The sequence below is a fragment of the Apteryx mantelli genome, chromosome 2 (assembly GCF_036417845.1).
Source record: "Apteryx mantelli isolate bAptMan1 chromosome 2, bAptMan1.hap1, whole genome shotgun sequence".
In the NCBI taxonomy this organism is placed as follows: domain Eukaryota; kingdom Metazoa; phylum Chordata; class Aves; order Apterygiformes; family Apterygidae; genus Apteryx; species Apteryx mantelli.
In genome coordinates this window covers 47,609,804-47,629,680 of record NC_089979.1, presented here as the reverse complement: position 1 = coordinate 47,629,680, position 19,877 = coordinate 47,609,804, and the positions used below count along the sequence as shown (strand labels likewise).

Here is a 19,877-nt window from a genome sequence, read left to right as displayed (position 1 = left end):
GTTCAAAATTGAACAAAACCGTTGAGGTTTTAGGTGGTTATTTATTATCCAGGTCCTAAAGTAATCTGAATTGTGGAAAAAAAAAATCTCAACTTTCTTTTTTAATAACTCTCAGTTCTGTCTTCCATTTGTGGAAAAAACGTTTTATTTAAAAGAATGTAATTTTCCATGAAAGCAAATTTTAGAAATCCTATACTAAAATAAATATTCTAAAAGACAACATTCCGAATTTGGAGGACTGAGCTCTTCTGAACACTCAGAGTTGAATCTGGTGACGTGCTGAGAAGTTTCCATCTCTTTTAGCAGATTTGAGGCTTTTCTCCTACTTTACTGGAATGAGGTCTTTCCTCCTCTGAAGATGATATTTAGTCGTTAATTCTCCCATAAATTTCAACATATGCACTGACCAGTGTGCAATTGACACTGATCTGAATTTCACCTCCAGTCATAACTTATCACTTTGTAAAGCATTTTTAGAGAGCTGAGCTGAAGTATATCAGGTATTATATAGTACTATATTTCTGCTATAAATGACATATATAATATTTGTTATCCTCCATATTTAATCATTATCATTTGAATTCAAAATCTAGGAGTATCCTGCCACTGATATAAACACTACTTCTGTTTGATCTGAAGATTTTTCATCTCTGACACAAGTACTGCCCTGTATCCTTTTATACATATGCACTTTTAATGTAATGTTTATATGTGACAGAGCACAGCTGATAAGTTTTCTACTCATTATGTGAACATAATATACCTTAGTTGCAGCATTGCTTTTTGTAATCCCAAAGCCCAACCCCATGTTGTGCGCTGTTTCTGAGCCAGACAAGATTCATTCCCGTTCTGGAATTTGTTGGAAAGGAATCTTTATCTAAGCTTATCTGAAATTCAAACTTGAAAAAGTCTCTGAAGAGCTGTGAAACATGATAGCTAAGAAAGGCTATAAACAGAGACCTGAATAGTTAAAAATAAAACTTGATGAGCTAGCTGCCTACAGGCCCTTTCCAGTTTAAATTTATCTTGGTCTTCTTGTGAGCACAGCAGGCAAATGGCCATGTAAACAGGCTGTACGGGGCTAACTTATTCCAATGAAGAGAGTGAGGAGGGAAAAATAAATCTCGTCCACAGGAAGGACAAGTGGGATGGGTCAGAAGGCAGGAGTCAGAGCTGCTCCTCTCCCTCAGTTCCTCTCCTCTGGGCCAGCAAGTTACAGCTGTGCAGAACCTGCAGTCTCCCTGCCTGCAGCTGAAGAGCAGAGACAGACTTTGTGTGTTGCTAAACACACAGCTTCCACTGGTTTCTGCACATCTGTATGCTCCAAATCAAAATCACAGAGATCATTCTGGAAATGGTGATGTAGCATCTTCTCTTTCTTAACTTTTGGGGCTTATATCTTCTTTCTGACCTATTACTCTCCTGCTTCTCAGATTTATAGTTTGGCAGCTATGTAATATATTTTTTGTGCATTGCCTTTAGCAAATAAGATTGCTGGTTCCACCTCTGAGCACTGAACTGGTATCAAGTGAATCCCAAATGCTAAAACAATTTTCTACAGTTACCTTTTACCAAAAAGCACCATTCCTAGGAAATTGAGACAGTTTCTCAATAGAGCTTCAACAGTGCTGTTCACTTAATCAGACAATGATTTAAAAAAATTTTTTTTAATATTTTTCTGCATTGTTTATGTTTAGTGCTCTCTTTTTATACTAGTTACATAAATATGTAGGGCAAATTTCTTGATTCTGATAAACATTGCAAATCCCTTTAGCTCCAGATGCTTATATTCCATGCAGAATTCCCTTTAGTGGTGAGTAAGAAAATAATAAAAAATGGTTTACACATTTACAGGACCTTTCATCCAAGATCCTCCAAGGGGTTGCAGAGATATGTTCATAGTAACATTTTCATCTTAGAGCTAAGGAAATCAAAGGCTAGAAAGATTAAAGCCCAAACCTTTAAAGATGCCTTTGGAATTAATTGGAGCCTTGAAAACCTTTCAGGATCTGCATCTAAGTAACTTGTCCAAGGATGCACCTTGTGAGCAACTGGAAAATAAAATACAGATGTCATGAATTCCCTTTTCATTGTTTTAAGGCCACAAAAGAGGAATTACACATATAGAACAAATATACCTAAAGAACTTCATACAATTCATAGAATAGAGATTCCCCTATCAAATTTAGTCCCATGACACTCATATGGTACTCCAAATATGCTTGTTGCCTCATGGTAGAAAGTATAGACAATCAGTGCATGTAAATATATATAACCAGAGGCACAATGTACAGTCTTGTCATATATCACATTTGGAGAGCCTCTAAACCTGCAGGAATCACCATCATAGGTCATGTGTGTGCACGTGTGTGTGTGTACACACATGCAGTCCCAGAGGGCTATTTGCATGGTGGAGGGGAGTCTGGTTATGATGATTTTTACCATTTAAGCTTAGAAGACTAACTTTCCTATCTAGCCAGAGGAAAATTGGTTTGTTCCTTCAAAAGAGAATCGGAGACCCCAAAGGACTTTTCTGAAGTTCAATGATGGGAATACATCCCTCAAGAGACCTACAGCTGATGAGTTTCCAGCTGATGAGATGCTTCATTTATGCTCCACGCAGGCACACAGACAACCATATTAGCAAAAAGGGAGGGGAGGAGCAATCAGTACCCAGGTTTGTGTGATCATACTTGCTTTTCCAAATTTTACACGTAGTTTGATAACTGTTATCATTCATAATTTGCTGGCATAGTTTCTGTCAATAACATGAACTAAAGATACGATCCTGCTTCTATAGAAACTATCATTGACTGTGGTGGTACATGACTGGATATTTATACATTTTATTTAACATTCTGGTATTAAAAGTTCTGCTACTCAAGTCAAAAGCTTACAAGCTGAATTAAATGTATATTCAGAATCTATAGCATCTATAGTCCTCTTTGTAAATTATGTTGTAAGTATTTTAGATATATAATCAACATATGTCACAATACAGAATTTTACTCTATAGGATTAAATTAAAATATTTTTAAACTACCTTCATTTGTTTTCAGGATTTTTTTTTCAGAAATGGTAAAAATTTCTTAGCTTGGGGTTTTAAAGAAAATATTGACCTAAAACAGTAGAGCATGCTTTGAAAATTACAGGTATGAAGAAAACTGGAATGAAAAAGAATCCTCCTGGGTGAGATTACTCACAAGGAAATACTAAATGAATCACAGTTTTTGAAGGAGGAAGAACCCTAGAGCAAGGGAGATTTGCATACTAATTAGAGACAAAGTTTATTCAGGCTCACAGGCCAATCTATCTTCAATCACAAAACAGCATCTGTTTTAAAAGATTCTAGCTCAACTGCTGGAATTACAAAAGCTAAAATATTTTTCTGCTTCCATTATATATTGTTGCTTTTGGGGCTTACAGTACAGGGAATATTATTTCTTCATGTTTAAGTTAACTCCTGTTTAGAAGTGATTTTTTTATTGAAAACACAATTTCACTATTTTTAGTTGTGTCAAGAAAAAAAAAAAAGAGGTGTGCCTAAGGGGTGTGATTAGCAAAATAGTTAAAATCAAATTGGAGATAGTATGAAATAACGACTATCCGAAACAAGTAAGTGCAAAAATACACAGGACTGGAAGGGACCTGATAGCTGAAAAAACGATGTTAATAAGTGACCCTCACTTATAATTTAACTGCAGTTCTACGACCCCAGCCCTCAAGGCCTTTTCCTATATGAAATCCATCTTTTCCTATATGATATCCCTGTCCTTCTCCATATTATTGATTCCTTCCTATCTATCCGACATAAGCAAATTTCATCAGCACACTCCCAGTATTCGCCAATATCATTAGTGAAATTATTATACAAAAATGATCTCAAGCCCATTTCCTGAGAAGCTCCAATTGCAAATTCTCCACAGTACAACATATCCCAATTTAATACTGCTGTCATCTGCTCATCTGCAAATTCTTTGTTCTCTTTATAACTCTTTTACTAAGCCCCATGTTTTCCTTTCTAATTATTTCCACTGCAACATTGTATTCAATGTGTATATTATCTTCTGTATGAATTTTAATATTTAAAAATATTCATTAATTTGGGAATCTGCATCTTTGGATATCTAACTTGATTGCAATGGAAACATTCAGATGAAAATACGATACTAAATGTTTGAAAGCGAATATTCAAAAAACTGAAGTACTATTTTGTGAACTCAGTTGAAAACTGGTGCTCAGTCCCATAAGAAGGAAATTGTGTCAAAAAATTCAAAAGAATTAAATGAATCAAGCCAAAGTATCAGTCAATTTAATTAATCATTTTACTTCATATTGAAATGAACTATGATATACAGGAATGTTCTACTATTACCATGGATTCCCTTCCAAGACCACAGCTTAGTCACTTCATAAAAAATTCTTTCTAAGTCAGAAAACACCTGTACTCAGAAAATAATTCATCAGTCACAAAAATATATACCAGATCTACCCAAAATAATTGTTTGATCAATCCTCCAATTTTAAACAATCCTGATGCCTAGGGCTATCATGTTTCCTCTTTTCCTAGATGGGTCTTCTGTTTCTACCAGGAATTTTTTCCAGATGACATTTGAAGGCTATGATCTTCATCCACAAATTCCATCTGCTCATTCACGGAGACATGGGCAGCTCTAATTTGAGCATACTTGGCAAATTTACCTGACTTCTGCATGCTTCCTTGAAGATCACATTTATTCTTTTGCATCCAATCATACCAAACATGGCATCTCACCTACTGGTGAGAGGCAAAAAAAATCTCCTTTTGTCTCTATAGAAGCCAAGATTACAGCTGAGCTACTACAATCTCATACGCTGTGAAAGTAGTTGTTGCTTTTACCAGACATATACCCTGAACCAGAACAACAGTAATAACAAGTTCAGTGGTTCTATTCAATCTGTCACCTAACTTGCCTTCATACAGCTGGCTCTATGGTCAGAAAGTCCACTGCGCAGTCTGCCCTGTAGTCTTGAAGAACAGTTTCATTAAATATATGTTGTTTCATTCTTCAGTCAAATCTCTACTCAAAGTTAAAAGGAGTTTTGCTTGAGTAAGACTTGAGAGCCAAGCTCTCCTCATCTACAGAAATGTAAGGCTATATTACTGCACCAGGTATTAAAAGACCATGGGAAGAATGCTATGCTCCAGAAAATACAGATCTGAGCAATACGATATATGTTTTTAGAGTGTTAAGCAGAATGACAGTTAGCTCAATACAGTGTGAAAAATATTCCCTCCCTACAATGCAGCATGTTTTGGACAGCTGTAACAATTCATCTTGAGAGAGGATGCCATTCCCAAAACTTCTGTATGCAGGACTCTTGCAAATCTTGTTTTCTTCGGTTTTGCATAAGTAAAAAGAATCTGGACAATGAATCTATTGGTACATAGATCGATCCCAGTATAAGTTTGGCTAGAAGACACGCAGCTTCAGGCAAGAAGATCACTGCAACGCAGCCTAGGCAAAACCATGGGCTCACAGATGTTAATGGAAACTCAACTGTCACCTTGGAATGAGGATTTCTCTCTCTCTCTCTCTCTCTTTAACAGTTGTCTCTACAAGATTTAGTTTACAACTGCAAATAAATGTTCACCTATATTTAACAGACAGGCTTCAAAGTACTGCAGTTGCTTTGCACCATACTAACAGCAGAAAGCAGGCCACAGGACTTTATTGCTGTGCAGAGAGATGCTGCAGGGACGCCGAGCTGGTGGAGTGGGTCCCACACCATTTCCCCTTTCTTGCAACTAGCGCAGAGAATGGCCAGGGGAAATAGGGCAGGACTCAGCCTTCCCAGCAGGCTCCCAATGTGGTGACAGCTCCTCAGCTGTTGGCAGCGAAAGGAATTTTTGCACAGCCCTCAAGCACACAGAACGAGTTTAAGGAGTATGAACATAACCATGTGTCCTTTTACTATTTGTGATGTATGTATGTTTTTTTTTTCATAACACTGCAATGGTGTTGAAAGGTATAACTGCATTACATACTGCCATGATCACTGAACTTCAGGACAATAGGGTTTTAGTTATTTTAATCATAAACTATTTTTTTCTTGCTGAGAAATGCTCATCTTCTTGATGATCACTACCACTTGGTAAAATTTAATTAATGCTGTCTTAGTTTCCTGAGTGTATTATTTGTTGGTATTGTCATTGTTATGAAGGGAAACAATTAACAGTGATAACATTCTGTATTCCCAATCTTTTAGAAATAACATAATTCTAAAAGGACAGTGGAGCAAAATAAACAAACACAAAATAAGCAAATATATAACAGATTTAAAAATGCATATGACCATATCATATTGTTGAATTTCAACTGGAGCTGCCTATAATTTTTCACAAACAATAAGATGTGCTGTATTATTCACTACTTCAATTTAATTACAGAATCATAAGAAAGTGAATTAGGAAAGAACTCAAAAAGTTACCTAGTCCATGCCCTGGCATGTGATGTCTGATCTGGGAATTAGTCTCAATATATAATCAATCGGCTTAGCAAATTAAAGAAAATGATCCAGATAAATACAATATTACTTATATTACTATCAGAAATTTGTCTGAAGAGTGTGATGGAGTTTGGGCAAAAACTATGATAGGACAACCTTATATTTTAAGTATGGAAAGCCATGTTAATTACTTGTGTACAAACAGTAGCTGATCATGATTCATAAATTCATACAAATGTATGCTCTGTAAATTACCTTGCTTTATCTTTTCACCCAATGATAAAACCTGCTGTATCACATAATTAACAAATTCTGTACAATAATAGGTCTGCGTATTAAATACCTGTTATAGTAATTTATAATAAACGAGGTGTCACAGATAGAAAGCAAATTAAAGGAAGTGTTAACTATTAACCAAATAAGATAGTATTACAATTCAAGAGACAACAATAGCCAAGTTACTTGCCTTAGGATGGGATGTTCTGCTAGAAAGGAAAAAAGACATACAAGATGCAATCTGCATTTTTTTACTAGGAAAATTTGCCATTAGGCTTAATGGACATTTTTCATGAGGATCAGGCTGACTGATATTAAATGAAGGGAATTACCTTGATGAAATATTAAGTAAAGAATTTCAAATGCATGATGTCAGGAACTGAGAAAGGAGAGTGTTAACAATAATATTAATATGATCATTTTTATAATGTAAAATATTTTAATTTCTACTTGAGAGTTATTTCCTGATTTTTTTATAGATAATGAGCACTGTCAGCTGCAAGTAAAGTCAATAGCAACTGACTGCTTAACATTTCCAAAACTCTGACTCTTTACATATAGCATAAAATTTACTCCAAGTAATTCCAGGCCCAGCACCAGAATCCTTAGCATTTCTACCATGTAATAATCCCACTAACACTACAGCAACAGTGTGCATGAATAAGCACATGACACAGTGAATAAAGTTTAAGAAATGATTCCTAAATAGTTTCCCATATTTATTAGCAACATTTCAATAGCAGAGAGTTGTAGTGATGTCTAATAGTAGTTCTGTAATTTCCTGTGATAAACTTACAAAATATTTAGAATATGATACCCAGTGGTTTATCCTAAATTATTAAAGCTGAACAGTGTATACCAAATCAACATAGAAAGTGTATTTCTGAAAGAGTATACTTGCTGTACTACTTTGTTTTCACAGAGTCTCTAATTCACAAAGGGTAGCCTAATTACTCCTGCAAATTAGCAGTTGTAATCAGTGGTGTAACTTTAGAAATTAATTTTATAGATCATACAAAATGAAACATGGAAACTCAATCCTGAGCCCATAAATGTCAATTGTAATTTTGTCCAGTGCCAGACACAACTACGTATTCTATGTATGTAATGAATTTGCCATGCAAATAATCCACTTCTGTGGTTGTGGAAAATGTAATGAAGTTCAGTACTAATAAATAGATACATTAAAAAATACAATTACATTAAATTTAGTTTCTGCAGTGGGCCAGATCTAGCACAAGAGTAAATCAATAGATCTCTATAGAAGCTAAACCACTTCTGACAATTTGCTCAGGATCTAGCCCTCTATGTCTCACTGAAATGATTTTTTTAAATGATTAAGTAAAGTACTGCACATATAAGGCATTGATTTTTACCATTGATTTTGTGCTGGCATTTGAGCCAAGCCTTAAAAACCTTGAGCTCTTTATGTATTTACAGCTGTCTGTTGGCAAGGAATAATTCATTCACTCCAAATGAAACATGCTTCTGAAGCTTATAAAAACAGAATTTTGGAAGCCTAGATTTACGAACACCTTCTTCGAATAACAAGTTAGAAAATGTACTTTAAGTCACTGAAACAAAAGCAGAACTGTGTTTCTTGATCTTTTTTTTTTAGCTTGTCACACAAATAAGACAGATAAAGATTATATTCTCCTCCCAAGAGAGCTGTTCCATAGGCAGAGAGCAAAGATCAATGATGAGTCATCATCTGATAAAGAAACATTTCCAGTGACAAAATGAAGTGTATTGTTTAGCAGGTTAGGTTAAATATGTATGTAGGAAAATTTTGCTTGCCTGTCTCTTTATTTTTCCTAATCAGACAAATCCACCAATCACAGAGTAGCCTTTCTTTTTTTGGCTAATCAGAGCCAATTTCAAACACAGGTCCAGCACAAAAAGACTCGATCTTTGATTCATTCCAAAGCCTCTCTCTTAAGAGTGTTCCATTGCAATATAACAATAACTCACTGGCATTATTTTTAAAAGCTATTACCTATGTGTAAGAGAATATCACTATCACAGAGACTATCACCTATTTATCTAATCTAACCAGATCCCCCAATTCTCAGCTGATTAACGTGCTATTCCAGAAAAAAACAAATTAAAAAAAATCCAATGTTTTCCCTCTCCTTCAGAACACATCCCCTGATGCAAAAGTAGAGAATACTGCTGGCTGTGAGTGCTTTGTCAAAATGAAGAAAAGAATGAGTAGTAAAGAGAGTTATCCCTCACCCTTCGGCCATATATTTTCTCTTTCTGCTGCATTCAGTGACCTTCGGCTGAGCATGACATCCAGAACAGATTTCAGGTTTACCAGTGTTGGTGGCTACCTTTTCAGTATATTTATATAAATTTGTGACAGGGGTTGAAACAACAGCTGCTAAAATATTTGCTTTTAAGTCTCACAGAGTGACAAATAATATATGAATCATGGTCTTAGCTATTTTGTCCACATAATTTTTGATGAGGAGGACTTTTATTCCCATCTCAGTGATGAAAAAAACGGAGGCAGAGAATGGACAGTTCGAAAACAGCAAAAAGACCAGGACAGTCAATAGATGTAGCCTGAGCTGCAAATCTGGTTCTGTCCACAGTGAAAACTAATGACATTAGGAAATGTGAATAGGGTTCGCTTTCAAGTTTCATAGTGATTGAAAACTCCAGCAAGCCAGCTTTAAAAGCACTTTAAAGAAACTTTCACAAATAGAGCCCCAACCCCCAAATCTTTGGCAAATGTCTCTTTATTTGTGAATCAGCTAAGCAGTAATCACTGGTATCACGTATGACAAGGACCTTTTTGGGGCTGGGCATTTTATAGAAAATTAAGAGAACAACAGGGAAAGTTTATACCACATTTCTGTGACCCACAGGTTTTATTAACCCCATGCTTATGTTATTATTCATCAGCCTGTTTATTCTTCGAACAAACAGTATTTGGCATGCTATTTATTTCTGAATCAAGGTGAAGACCCAGACTCTATCACAGTTTTAGCATACTGATATTACAATCCTTGAAATGTTCAGGGAAGACAGAGTACAGCCACATTCTGCCAACAACCTAGCCTTTTTCTAACCCAGAAGAGAGGTCAGGAAACGCTGCCCCGTGAGACATTTAAGGATCCTGCCAGCACAGGAGAATTAATGGCAGGTATAGCCTATAACCGTATCTTACCCCCTACCACATGGTACCTGCCAGGAACCTGAAAAAATTATGCCCAGAATCTCCTATACTTTGGCAATTCCTGTCTAAAAGTCCCTTTGGGAGCCATTGCAGCTGCCATGTGCTAAAGGAGCTGCTGACCTGAGAAACTGCAAGGGTGTGGAGCCAGCCCGCAGATACTTCTCTTTCCACTCTCCAAACTCCTGGGTCACTCAGGGCAGTTTCTTTAGGCCCCGGTAAGGTGGGGGCAAACAGAGCTCAATAAAACTTGGCGTGAAAATGTTCTGGCATTAAATTTGCCCGCTTACAGGTTCACAAAGGTTCTGAAAAGTACATTCCTAAAATTTCACAATTTTTGTTCGTCGTTTGATTGTTTTTAGGGATGTTGCAGGATCTTCTCAAACATTCATATTTATCAATTTTGAAAGAGTTGCCAGCAGTGTGGCATTTCCTAATAAAGTGTTTGAGTCCATCTTAATACTGTTTCTTGCTGCACAGCTCCTGTTTTATAATTATGATTTAATTATGACACTTTACATCAACAAGAAGCTCTGTGGTTCAAACTATTCAAACTAATTTGAATAATTAGGAATAAAAAAAAAAGGCTCAGATAGCCTAAGTGGTATATCCACACTGCAAGGTCAATATCAAAACTCAGTTCTACCTACTCTCCCATCTTATATTTCATCCATGGGATGGCAACTGAGACTTGGATTCCATTAATATATTTTCAATTTTTATCCCTTGTTTATATCCATTCTCCTCCTGGCCCCCTTTCTTACATATTGCAAAGTTGACTTTCAGAGAGATCAAGCAAAGTAGCATATATTAACTATGGCTCATTACACATACCAATGGAAAAAAAATATTGGTTCTAAAACACAGAAGAGGAAAAAAAAAAGTGTTACAATAGCACTGGAATAAATTCTGATTTTATAATGACTTTTTCAACTTATAGATATTTTTTCATTTATTAAAAGAGAAAGAGCCCAGATATTTTTATTCAAAGATTTGTGCCCTCTGGTTAAAACCGCATCCTATATGGCATGATCCTTTAACCCCTCTCAGCCATACTGTCTTCAAAGTTTACTTCCCAAACCAAACTGCAATTCTTGGTGCAAAGTAGAACAATCAGAAAAATGGTCTTTTGGTAGCTGAATATCTATCTAACAACTGTATCTCCTGAAACCTTCTATTATTTAACCCTTGTTAAGATTTAATGTAATAACACACTCCATTCTTTCTCAATAATCAATCTAAAAATTGTATTAACAAATGATAACACATTTATAGAGCATCATTTACTTTTAAGACTGCAGCTGGCCTAATTAGATGCCAACATTTCTAAGAGCCATTAAAACACTCTCCCTGGCAATGCAGTTCTTGCTAAGTAGGGCATACCTTAGTCTATGTAAAATTTATGATTGATTATAATCAATACCCTACTCAAGACAGATTTTTCTGCAGTGGCATGTAACATAGAATGGATAAAAAAATATGCAAGCTTGTGCCCACCACCCCCTATCAGAAATAACTGACTTTCTAACTATTTTTTTTTTTGCTATGAACAATACATTCTCCTAAAAATCCTCTCAGAATGCAAAAGAGAGGCTCTAGAGCTAATGACTTTCATTGAAAAGGTGGTTTCTGAGCTTACGGCTTCTGTGCTTGGGTTTCATGCACATCACATTCATTTTCCCCCACCCGTCACAAACAGCACACACATGTATTACCTGAACATTACCTGAATACTAGAAAGCCCCATTAGTCATTCTGTAGTAAGATTAAATTGATTTTCCCGTTATAGAACTAATCAGCCTACTTTCCAAAACTTCTCACTAAAAGAAACCAAATCCCATTAAATTTGCTATGAACAAGTTACGAGCATAGAACCAAGCACTGTCAGTTCTTATAGCTTCAATTAATTTAATGGAGACAACCTACCAATTTATACCAGCTAGGAATATGGGTCACCATGTTTAAAAATGTTCAGGCCATTTTATTATTAAAATTTTAGCTTAACTCCCAAAACAGTTTTTGTTAGCCTTCCAGCCTTATATAGTTGCTTAAGGGAATTATTTTTGTTTGTTTTTTCAGGATTAGTGAAAATACTTCACAGCTACCTTGGTAGCTCTATAGAGGGACACATGCAATTGACAGAAGGAGGCTCAGTCCAAGTGAAATTTAACCTTAAATGTTGAAAATATTCTAGACAGAAATTTATATAATGACACAGTCTTTAACATGCAAAAGACCTGAGGCACAGCATTGTAGCACTTACTTTGAAGGACCCTATCTAATGCCACACTAAAATCCACAGCTTTGAGTTTAGTGCATAGATTTCCCATTCAGTGGTTCCTATTGTTTTATGTGAAATTGTCATCGGTGGATTATATATTATATATTCTGTAGAGCAGGGACAACAATACAGATCTCCTTCCCAAGAGGCCCTCATAACCACTACATTAGAAAGCCATCCTCGTGTTTCCTCTCCCACTTTCTAGCCCGACTTATCTTAATACTGACATGGAAAATTAAGCTACCACCTCCTTGCCAGGATGCCACCTTCAGTACAAGAGCCTAGTGATGTGCACACCCTTGCACCCTCGGGGGACCAAGGTGCAGGGTTGGAGATCACGCTATATGACATACATAGTAAACATAACATATTAGATGTCCCTCTAAAACAGCCAGTTTATTCCAGAGTCTCAAACAGTCTTACTAGCTACTTAAGTTTGACCTTAGTAATTGAATGAGAATCTGACTACAGAAAACATCAATACTGATTTACAAGAAGTCACCCGTTACCTTATTTGGTACTAAAGAAATCTTCAAAATAGTATTACAGAATATAGTATTATTGAAAGGAATTTTCCCCAAGATGTAAAAATACTTCATGACAACTGGGAAGTTACTTTTTTCTCTACAAAATATCTATATTAATCCTAGACAAATCAGCAAGTTGTAGGATTTAAACATATTTAATTATATGATCATGCGACATACAAACATATTTGGTCTCACAAACTCTTTCTTTCAGTCTTGCCTCTGTAAACAACTATCTCCCTTTTTAATGATTCAGTTTTGATCTTATACATGGTGCTGGAAAAAATGAACTGACTCTGCTGCAAATCAACAAGAGTTTACATCTTATATTTGTATCATATAAGATATCCTCTACCTTATATGAAGGTCATATGAACATCTTCAGCAGTTTCATTTAGATTCTCTTTAACTGATGGGAAGAAACTACTTCCAATGAAAGCTCATTTAAAAATCAAAATTAGTTGCATGTCTTTTAAAACTTTTGCCTGGCTGTAGGATTTTGCTGAAGATTCCACTGTGATAGTTTCACTATTTGTTAACTTGGCTTTCATGTCTGTTTCTGCTCCATCTGCTTTGAAATATGCTGTTACTATTTTATTAATAAAGACCCACTTTCTTTTTTTTTCCCTTTTTTTTTTTTAGGTTGAGATGTATCTCCAAGTGAAAGAATTGTTTGGGGACTAATGAAAAGGATACAATGACAATACTTATGACAATGATACTATATCCCAAGTATAACAGAGGGCTTATATATAAAATACATGGCATGAGATAAAAATACCTAAACATAAGAAATAATATTTTTAAATGAAGAAAGGTATTTTCACTCATTATGTTTTCCATATTTTGCTGGTGGGAGCTTCTGACTGCATGAGTTCACAGAGGTAAAGCATACAAATACTTCAGATAATTTCACATTAAAAAGAATTTAAATATTTACACTGTGTATTATTTTGATAAAATAAATTATTATTGCATACATATTCTACTGCAGAATCCTAAGCACTCATAGCAGGTTGCAAGCCTACGTAAATCATGTGTTTTTAAGGTTGGAGCTCACCCTCTATTTTTCCAGTAAGCTAATCTTGTTTCATGGCTGAGTTCCTATGCACTGTGGCAATACAAATCAATAATAATTTTCTTATGTTATCCTTACTTAAATGATAAGCATACTGCAAAACTTAAAGGCTTTAAAATTCTCAGATAAAATTTGATTAATACACTCAGTCCTTAAAGAAATTTTACTGTTCGAAATGCATATCATTGTCAATGTCTCAACTATTGGGCACACAGTGGTAAAGTAAACAGTTACTCTGTATTACAGATTATAATAATTATAGAATGTTTTACATTGTAAAGGACTAAAATAAAGATTAGCTGAACTTTGAGCACTGATGCCATAAGCAAATGCATGGGGGAAGCTGAAGCTCACAGACATCAGAGGACTTCCTTCCAAATTTTTTGCTAGGATATAGACATGACTGAACTTGAGTGATCTGCTAAAGCATACTTCTTTACAATGCTACAGTTTTACATTATTATACAATGGTGCAAATAGTAAATATAGCAAACTCTAAAACTTCTGACAGAACATGCAAAAAAACAGGCCTATCCTGTCAATTTGATTTACTTACAATGTAATATGTATTCTACTCACAAAAAATATCATTTTAGAAAAAATATATATATTTTACATAATTTCTATTAAATAGCTTGTTAAACAAACCCACCAAGACATAAAGACTAATTTTTTTTTTGTTAAGTCATTTTAAAGAAGTTAATTTCCAATTCTTTTGCAAACTCCCACCTATAGTCATTTTAACTCATATTAAGTTCAGTGGTTCACCCACTATGGTTATAGGAAGATCCTTTATTTCATTAATTTTTGTAAATGGATGTGATAATATTTTCAGCAAGAAAACTGTGATAACAAGAAGAAACTACAAGACAATGCTCCAAAACATTTTTCATAAATAGATTACTTTTATGCTATCATAATTACATATTGCAATATGAACCTTGAAATACATGTGTCTATATGTGTAATCACCTTTACTATAGTAAATATAGACTATGTACATGTACATTTAAAAAAATTCAAAAAGTCAAGTAGATTGTAAAGTCAAAGAATAAGAAAATTAGGAAGCACAAGAATTTAGGAAATACCAAACAAACTCCTGTCTTTTACTACTTCAGCAGTTTGACCTGAATGGCAATACTATTAAAAAATATATTTCTACTTGGTTCATCATCTTGCAGAAAATTTTCAATTATTTTTTAATTAAAAAAATGTGTTTCTGCATTAAACATACTTTCTGCAGTATATTTTAAGGTTTTGTTTTTCTGCAGAATATTAAGTTGCTGTTAATTGATATGATCACTAAGAGATATTATATTTTGTTTGGTAAGACAGTGCGATCTGTTCTGATGGGTATCTGCTTGTACAAAGAATGTTTCTATATCAATATGAATATTAAACTATACTTCCCTATGAATTCTTGCATCATTATTCTGGGTATTCTACTTTTTTTTATTAGCAAGTAGCATCTTGCCATGAATACCTTTCTTCTTCTTCTTTACTACCAGCAAAAACAGAATCATGAGCTAGCTAGACCTTGAGTTTGACCCACTACATCAGCTCATCAGCTTTACTTTTAGTATATCAGAAAAAAATGTATACTATCTCATTTACTAGGGAAAACACCATTTTATTTTTTACATTAAATCAGATTTTTATTATTCCAACTTCAGAACCACTGATTCACTGGGTATCAGATTGTCTGTTTTATTGAGTTTATATCCTGTTCCACATCCACATTTGTATCAGTAACACAGCCTGCTACACCGAAAGCAGAAGCCTGATCTTGCTCCTAGTGCAAATCAATGGCAAAGTTGTTATAGATCTAATTATAAAATGAGGAGTATCCTTTGATATAGTTACATAGGCACATCTTCTATATATCACAGTATGTTCTTTGCATTATTCAAAATACACAACACTAGGAAAGACAGGCTTTTAAGAGGAAATATAATGCGATTTTTTTCATCTTTAACAGATAAAATCAAACCAAGAAATGATGTTCTCAGACAAAATTCTGTCTCGGCTCAAGCCAAATGGAGTCACAGCAAAAGTCCTGCACAACTACAAAAGAAAGCCCTATCTGATTCTCAGTGTCTGTCTACGCAAATCATGTTGCTATATACAAAGCTACACGTATAAAACTACATATTTTACATTCAAAGTATACCTGGTATGCCTTGTCCTCAACATGCTTACTTAAAATATATTTTATATATAAAATATCTTACTGACGATGATGGCAGTCTTCATTCTGTTCTCAAGGCTAAATGAAGACTGCCATCATATTAGTAATCTACTTTATACACACAGTATGTTTAACATAAAGATGTTGAGGTCAGGCATTTAACTCTATATTTAATAGAACTGGCCAAAATTCTCTTGATTTTCAAAAATATTTATGCTTGTTGGTCTGTGTGAGCAGTAGTTAATAGGTGAGTATCTTGATTTGGAAATCTGGCTTTGAATTTCCTGGATAAAGTCTAATATCAAAAGATTACTGTAATTTATTTCAAAACTCACATGTTACACGTAACATGTGATACCGTGGGATGTATTTTACTTCACATTCCAGAGGTCACAAAGCATTTAATTTGAAATAGACTGATTATCATCGTATGCAAAGAACGGCACCCTTTCAGAAACTGATCAAAGCTTCCAAAGTTTTCATTAGGAAGTTCCTAGCTTCAAAGGTGCCAACTCTATTACTTGACTTCTATAAAAATTCTTTACTGATGCACTGCGAGGCTGTAAAACATAATAGCAAACAGCTGGCCATAAAAGAAATTGATGATTACGGATTACAGTGTAGTTACATTTTAAAGTGAGATGGCAATTGCCGTATGAAATTATTTTGTCGCATTCTGAAGAAGATAAAAGTTGCTAAGCAAACTACAAAGTTAAAATGTGTAATACTTTGTGGACAAGTTGATAGGGTGGTAGGACTGAGAACAGGTGAAGGATTCGAGTCAGTCCAAAGAAGTCATCATGACACCACCCTGATTTGAAGTCTTTGCTTCTGATCCTTTGCCACAGCTCCTTCTTCATCTGGCTAGTGTGGCAGTCTTATGGACCTCACCAGCATCAGTGACTTCAAAACAACTATGTACACAAGCAAGAAAGTCAGACCTCTCCCCTTTATAAATTACACTAAATTACCAACCATGGGAGGCATTGCATTCCTTTCAAATATCAGCTTAGGTCAAGCTTCAAAATGTATAACTTCTGTCTTACTGTCAGGTAAGGTAGGCTTTAAGGTAGGCTTACCTTAATTGACACCTACAGTTGGCTAAGGTGGTCTAAATCTCAGAGGGATTCAGTTTGCCTGCTCCAGTGCTACCTGCCTTAAAAATAAGAACTTCCATCTCAGACCGTAAGTTCCCTGAGGGCCCAGAGAAATCTCCTGTGAACACTTCCACTGCTGTGAATCCCAGGGGAGGCAAGAGCAGAACGCAATTTCCTGACCCAAGCAGCTGAACGGATGTGCCCTCTGCCAAGCACACCCTGGTGTATGCAGGTGCTCCTATTCACCCTGCGGGACAGCTGCAGCTCCCAACACAGCTCTCCAGGTTGGGTACCCAACCAAATTGTTCCAGACAGCTCTTTGGAGGTGCCTCCTTTCCAGTATCGACTGCACAGAGACCCTCGGTATCAAGTTCAGAAGCTCTGAATACCCTTTTGGAATCAGAAACCCATTTTTCAAGTGTGTGACACAAGTAAGTTGAGCACAGATGATCAAAATCTAAACAGCAAGAAAAATATACCTGACAGACTTTAATACCAATTGAAATTAAAAGTTTCTATACAAATAATGAGGCAACAGTCAGTGTATATTGTGTATCTTTTAAGTAAATGTAAAATGAAGTCCTCCTAAATGTTAATAAAATTTAACGTACAAAAATATAAAATGACTGAAAAGATATTATTTTCTTGCAGTTTTATGTAATCTATTTTTATTTACTAGAATGTGTATATCTAGATATATACAATACATAATAATGTTTTCTACTGGTTTCTTTTTATGACTTTTTAGGATGTAAAATTTATTTCAGTCTTTTGGACCTGATCATTCTTCTCTGGACCTGTTCCACCAGCATCTGCAAGGCTAGATGTCAACATCTTTCTTCACTCAACAATCATGATTTATTATAATTTAAAATAATGAATTAGGAATTCTTAATATTTGCTATCTAAAGGATTAAGTCCACAAATTTGCTACTGGACACTGTTTTTGTGTTGGCTCAGTGGTATCTCTCTGACTTTTTTGTATTAGGCAAATTGGTTCGGGGAGCTGTAGGACCAATTTAAGCTCTACACTTAGGAAATACCTTCTTAGAAAGACCAATTACTGGATCTACCCATTCTATTAACACTCCTAAATCAACTTTGTCAGGTAGAAGGGATTCCTGGCAGGAATAGCTGTGAGGAGGCAAGAACGCATGAGGAATGTAAAGAGGTCTGGCCAAAGAGTCCTTCTAACGCAAGCACATCTCCCCCTTCACAATGGCTAACCGGGGACCTTCCAGCCGGGGAAAAGGGCTGGATTCTGAGAGCAAGCAAAGTGCTGGACCAGCACGGAGGAGCAGTGTCACTGTTTCTTACTTGTCTGCCAGTCTCACTGCAGGAGCAAAAATGAGCTTGCATTTTTTACTCTAGTGGGACTATTTTATCCTACAAAGCTGAATAAGACACTGCAAATTCCAAACTAATTAAAAATTATGAATAGTTCATACTTTATACTCCTACTAAGATGATAAGGAGTAAGAACAGTCACTGCAAGTAAAGCTTTGAAAGAAGGGCAGGTAAAAAATAAGTAAGTACTGTAAATAAAGGCCAATAAAAAGCCTGGTTTTGGACTTAGATGAACAAAATTGAAACACAGAGTCACATACATACTGATTTGTAGGGCTCAACTTGGGTATAAAAGGAAAAGAATTTTTTTTTTTTTTTAATCACTCATAATGGATTCATATTTCACTTTCATATTTAAAGATGTAACTAGGAGGAAATAAAAAAAAGGTTTCAGGAACCAGTTGCATGAATAGTGTCATGTCATAATTTGTCAGAAGGGCGTTCTATTTTTTTGTTTGACAGGTTTTTGTTGTTCTGTGTTTGTTTTTTAATAAGAAATGCAAATGAATAGTGAAATATCTGTAGCTAAAGCGCTGAAGAAAGCTAAGGTGGTGGAGAGGATGAGGGCTCTGAGCCAGAACAAAAGGTCAGGAGGAATGGAGGCTACAAATAATCTATTGTTTAGGGCCTTAACCGAAACACTGTTGATTTTTTTTCCTCCATTTCAATTGCTGCCCCTCCTCCTTCTCTTTTTACTCCTCTCCCCTCTTCCATCCCTCCCCTATTGCTTCCTTTTCTTTCATCCTTCTGAGCTGTGTCGACGCCAGGGGAAAGGTCCAGAGCAGGAGGGAAAGTCCAGCAAGTCTGAAATAAAAAACATTACAAATAAAAGATAAAAAGGACCCAGAAATTCAGATGAATAATCTCAACATTTTCGATTATACTTTCTCTGTTTGTGGCTGAAGACCAGTGTGACACGGGTCTCTATTGCAAAGCTGATTCTAATTTTAAGAGCTCTGAAGGCAAAAAGTAGCTGGTTTTACTCCAATTATGAAGAATATTTACATCATTCACTACTATTTGTGATCAAGCTTCAAGAATTTCTGAACCTGTTTTAAAATTCCTGAGATGAGATGACACAATATAGGATGTTAACTTGGGCATCTAATTGGGCATCCATAAAAAAAAAAAAAAGGCATTCCTGATGTACCCTATTTCCTGAAACCAAACCATAATTATTTTTCTTGTAATATCCCCTTTCATAAGCATGTCTATGAACAGGAATTTTACATTCAGGGTCCCTGGGCTACCCTGAGCAGCTTGCAGAATTAGACCCAGTGACATCAAACAGCAAAATTTGGTTATTCTGGAAGTGTTACTGAGAAATTCAATTGTGCTCTACTATGTTCTGAAAAGCTATGGCCATGAGACCTTTATACCTATGATGAGCACTGTGTTCCTAACGATGATCCA

General features: G+C 35.4%; 1 protein-coding gene across 5 annotated transcripts in view; it reads right to left on the bottom strand.

The window, feature by feature from the left end:
• Positions 1–19,877, bottom strand: part of RALYL (RALY RNA binding protein like) — a 387,048-nt gene that overhangs the window by 357,185 nt on the left and 9,986 nt on the right. For 4 of the 5 annotated variants that reach the window (XM_067290597.1, XM_067290596.1, XM_067290601.1 and 1 more), the window contains exon 3: positions 1,960–2,051. The exons of the other annotated variant lie outside the window; for it this stretch is intronic. The gene's annotated coding sequence lies outside the window, so the exon portion shown is untranslated. The remainder of the gene's footprint in view (positions 1–1,959; positions 2,052–19,877) is intronic. 5 annotated transcript variants of the gene reach the window in all.